Source organism: Limulus polyphemus, unplaced genomic scaffold, assembly GCF_000517525.1.
Source record: "Limulus polyphemus unplaced genomic scaffold, Limulus_polyphemus-2.1.2 Scaffold83, whole genome shotgun sequence".
Classification (NCBI taxonomy): Eukaryota; Metazoa; Arthropoda; class Merostomata; order Xiphosura; family Limulidae; genus Limulus; species Limulus polyphemus.
In genome coordinates, this window is record NW_013665693.1 from 631,446 (window position 1) to 636,987 (window position 5,542).

Here is a 5,542-nt window from a genome sequence, read left to right on the forward strand (position 1 = left end):
GCAGTGTAATACAGAGAAACATAGTAAGAAGCTGTTTTAATGGTTGCAGTGTAATACAGAGAAACATAGTAAGAAGCTGTTTTAATAGCTGTGATGTAATACAAAGAAACACCATAAGAAGCTGTTTTAATGGCTGTAGTGTAATACAAAGAAACACTGTAAGAAGCTGTTTTAATAGTTGAAGTGTAATACAGAGAAACACTGTAAGAAGCTGTTGTAATGGTTGAAGTGTAATACAAAGAAACACTGTAAGAAGCTGTTTTAATGGTTGAAGTGTAATACAAAGAAACACTGTAAGAAGGGGTTTTAATGGTTGTAGTGTAATACAGAGAAACATTGTAAGAAAATAGCTCTACTCGTGTTGTGTTACGCGTATACTTAGTTTCCTCAACCTGTGTGTGTTTCTTTGTTTTTGACGTTCTGTTAAACGAAACGTTCGTAGAAACTTTAGAGTTGGACATATACTAATAAATAACACACAATAAAGAACAAGGTGGCTTTAGTTGTAATTGTAAATTAAAACGACAGAAAATAATTTCTCAAACTTGAAATATCAGAAATTATCAACAGCGTATAAAGATATATCATAAATATGATATACGACTGCATGCATTTGCTCTGCACGTGCGGGAAATGGCAATAGAAACTATGACCTTTAACATCAAAATAAGTACCGTTAGGTTATTACCATACAAATAAACATGTGCGTCTGCGTGGGTTGTCATGTTTAATAAATCAATAGCAACTAGTACAGTTGCTTACATAGGTCATACATGAATTTTACAGCTTAAATTCAAAGCAATAATCTTTGGGAAGATATTCTACATTATGGCCATTATTCAAGTTTGCATATATACATATCATTCATTAGACAGAAAGCACTGCGTCGTCCTTTGTTCCCATCAAACTATGGAAATAAATATATATATAAGTGTCACGTGACTTCAAGTTATGTTCCTACTTAATTACGCCTCTCACAAGAGTTTTCCCTTGTGGAAATAAACGTCTGTAATCTCAGTTTGCTTTAATTGAATCCTAATTGAAAGTTAATTTGAATCATACAACGATACCACGAGACATGATAACACTGGAAAATACGTTACCTTTGTTTCCGAAACTTATCACCTCACAGAACTCGGATACTCCAAATTTAAGGTAGACTTCATTATTATTCCAAAATGATATTTAAAATAGAATGATACGTTTAACGTGTCCGGTTTATTTGTCTGTCTATTTTAAATATACATATATAATGTATCACATGCTTTGCTACCTCTCTATGTCTTTCGTCGACGCTGGACATGGCCTAGTGATTAGCGTGCCCGGACTGTAAATTTGAGGTTTCTTGGTTTGCATCCTATTACCACAAAAACTCATTCTCCACTTTAGTGCCGTGGATGCGTCATAAGAGTGACGTCAAATCATACACACGACGTATCTTGTTCAAGTTTGTTGAAATACACATCACGTCTCTTGTTCAAGTTTGTTAAAGTACCACTACATACCTTGCTCAAGTTTATTAAAATACACACCACGTACCTTGCTCAAGTTTGTTGAAATAGACACCACGTATCTTGTTCAAGTTTGTTAAAATAGACACCACGTACCTTGCTCAAGTTTGTTGAAATACACACCACGTATCTTGTTCAAGTTTGTTAAAATAGACACCACGTACCTTGCTCAAGTTTGTTGAAATACACACCACGTATCTTGTTCAAGTTTGTTGAAATACACACCAGGTATCTTGTTCAAGTTTGTTAAAATACACACCACGTATCTTGTTCAAGTTTGTTCAACTACAAAGCATTAAAGCATTACTTATAATTTCTCTATACACCAATAGCAAAAAAAAACTAACTCAAGAGAAGAAAAGATGGAGCGTTTGAAAAAATAAAAAATAAAACAAACACCAGAGTACCATTTTATGCTGAAATAGCCAATTAAGTAACAAAAGTGTGTGCGTATGTTTGAAATTTTGTGTGTATGTTCTCCTTGATGATATACTTATTAGACTTTCAACACACGTTTTTCTGCCGCCTCTACTCAGGACTAATGGAAACTGTGTAATTTAATTTGATTACGGTGTTTATGGAGTCAGCACTGTACAGGAACAACGGAACTATCACTTTTGTTTTAAAGTAATCAATAATAAATGAAGAGAATCCTGCACACATATTTTATGCACACCCTAGTGATTTTCACTCGCAAGTGTTTATTCCTTTTTGTTGACGAGGAGGAAACATCATCACAGCATCTGACCTAAAACAAGCACAGCAACATACGCGACGAAATAATGAAAAAAAATCAATTATTCATTCCGCTGTTTGCACATACTAAGATCCAAAATGCTTTTAGGTATTGACCAATTCTACAGTCGGGGATGGAAAAAAAATAACTTTTCCGCGCTTGACAATTACTATACTAACTACTCTATGCACTTTCAGTAATGGAAAGCCTAGTAGAAACAGACTACTAAGAGAGCTACCTACGTAATATTTCAGTTTGATTGAATTTACATGATGAAATATGAAAAAAAAAAATCAAAGTAGCGAGGAAAGTGATCAACATGTCTTATGTTTCTTTTGCTACAGCTAACTGAAGACAATGTCGCGTAGATTTTTTAGTCGTTGTATCAAATTAGATTTAAATTTTTCCATCTTACTGTTTTACGAAATAAAAATTCACGAGTAACTCGATGTCACTGCTCATCTCCCTTCAAATGATGTTTGCCTTCCTTTACGTATTTTGTTTATGTGACCCTACAGCTACATAAAACGCTGTTCACAAGTCTGATTACTGGTTGTTTTGTAAATTGCATAGACGAAATAATCACAATATATTTCGACTTAGATTTAGATATATACAAGAACACTTTTCCGCCTTCTATTTAACTGTTATTAAGATCTGAGTAGATTATTAGTCAGAGCTGTTACGAGAGTGATTCTGGTTCAGGTCTTGTCATGGCCATAATAATTTGAAATGTAATCGAAAAACAATCATGACTTTACTACATTATATCAGCTCAGCAAATAATCGATTTCTGGTTTAAAATATATAATATATAATTTAAAATATATAATACAAGTGGTTGTTCAATGTTTGGGACTTTATACTTTATTATTTGCTCAATACAGAAGAACTCAACAATTTTTAACATTCGCAAATTCCTTCTGCTTTTTAGGACTATGACTTTAGTTTTCTGAAACTGACTATGGACGTCACACTTAAAACTAAAAATACTGTTATATATATCTTTATTAGAGCCAATCACGTAAAGAAACGTTTAACTTCTAGCATACGCGAAAAATCTTCGTCGCTCAAGGAACTACTGAACAATAACAAATCATAGAAAGGGTTAAAACTGATTTATTTATTTTCCTTGATTGATGTTACTGAATCCCAACCACAATACGCGATACAAAATTCTAATAGTAGTGTTTTTCTAGAGTTGTAATGCTGTACCTTTTCGATGTTACTGAATCCCAACCACAATACGCGATACAAAATTCTAATAGTAGTGTTTTTCTAGAGTTGTAATGCCATACCTTTTCGATGTAACTGAATCCCAACCACAATACGCGATACAAAATTCTAATAGTAGTGTTTTTCTAGAGTAATAATGCCATACCTTTTCGATGTAACTTCAATTTGTTTTTCATTTCTGGAGACTCCTACTTAAAATGTCTGCTTTAATTTTGAGAAAACTGTTTGCTAGTTTTAACGTGAGGGTTCCATGTTCAGAAAACTTCAATTGATAATTATATTGATAATTTTTGCTAAAATATCACACACACACACACATACTGTATTATTTTAAAGGACATAAAAACAAACAAACTTTGTATGACTTCAGACACTTCAGATAATTGTTCTTTTTATTACTGTCCAATATGTTGTATGGCCGCTTCATCATGACACAATCTAAATACAGTTAGGTCTAATTGTAGTTTTGCGAGAAAATTCAAAAAACAAAAACAACTCATATTTCGTTTTAGATTTTTTATTTCGATATTTTGTACGTTTAGCACATTTTTACACCCCCCCTCCCCCGTGGTACAGCGTTATGTCTGCGAATCTACAACACGAATGTAAAAGTACATATGATGTTTTGTGAAAACTCTCTACGTGATGGAAGAAAATGGATCTCATTTTCGGATTCAATGTAGAGGAATTACTGTATAACATGCAAGAAAAAAAAAATAACAAAACAAAAAAACCAATCACAGGCCTGTGTTATTCTTGGTATATATATATATATATATAAACTACATTTATAAACCTGCAGTAGATTGGACACCTAGTAGAGCTAAAAACGAATACTAGTCCCTTGGCGGAACTAAAGAGTTCGGCGCCCAGTGGCACAGCGGTATGTCTGCGGACTTACAACGCTAGAATCCGTGTTTCGATACCCGTGGTGGGCAGAGCACAGATAGCCCATTGTGTAGCTTTGTGCTTAATTACAAACAAACAACAGCTAAGGACCGATTCGCATTTTTTTTTCTGTTGTTTTTTTTTGTAAATACTAAACGATTTGAATCTTTAGCTCCTTTATATACCGAGAACAATACGTGCACAAAGATAATAGAAGAATATTTTACCTCCTTCTTTGAACGCTAGTAGGCCTAAACACATTTCCTGTTGTGTATTTTGGTAAATCTAGTGTAATGATCTTTCGAATAGTGTTACCCAGATTTGGGGCAAATACGCAGCTTCTCGTAAGACCTACGTGCCACAAAAACATGGGGAAAGACAATAGAAAGTAGAGAGATAACATCCCTTTCTAAGTGACCCACGACAGATCTATTAATTTGTTGTTTAAGACAATAGAATATGTTATTAACCCTACCCCTGTCTTGTGAAATCACATATGATTCACAGAACATAATGCTAAGGCGACCGAGTATCATATGCGATACACTACTATATATTTATTTGATATGCAGCTGCTTTGGTTCAACGTACGAGATTAGAAAAGAGTTTTATATGAGCATCACATATGACGCTAAAAGTGAGTGGGAATGACGATAGGTTAAGTTACTTTCACTCAGAAAAATGTTAAACGTAGGATTTTTAGTTGATAAAACTCTCTGCTACACCCTTTTTTCAATAATACTAGAAGGACGTGCTACACTCATACATATTTGGGTAAGTCGTGAAAAAAAGCGTATCCATAAAAATCGTTAAATGGCCAAAAACAGGGAAAGAATTGAAATAAAAAAGTTATATTTTTATAGACATTTGGTTTTTGAAACAAAAACAAAGATAAAAATGGCGTTACTTGTAAAAGAAGTATTTGAAACTAAAACTGTAAGTTTTCTTTTCGTAAACAATTCAGCCAAATTATTAAAGTAAATGATAATCCTATTTTGCTACAAAAGACAAGAATGTGCTTGTTTGTTTGTAATTAAGCACAAAGCTACACAAAGGCCTATCTGTGCCCTGCCCACCACGGGTATCGAAACCCGGTTTCTAGTGTTTCGCGCAAAGCTACACCAATGCTATCTGCGCTAACCGTCCCTAATTTAGCAGTGAAAGACTAGGG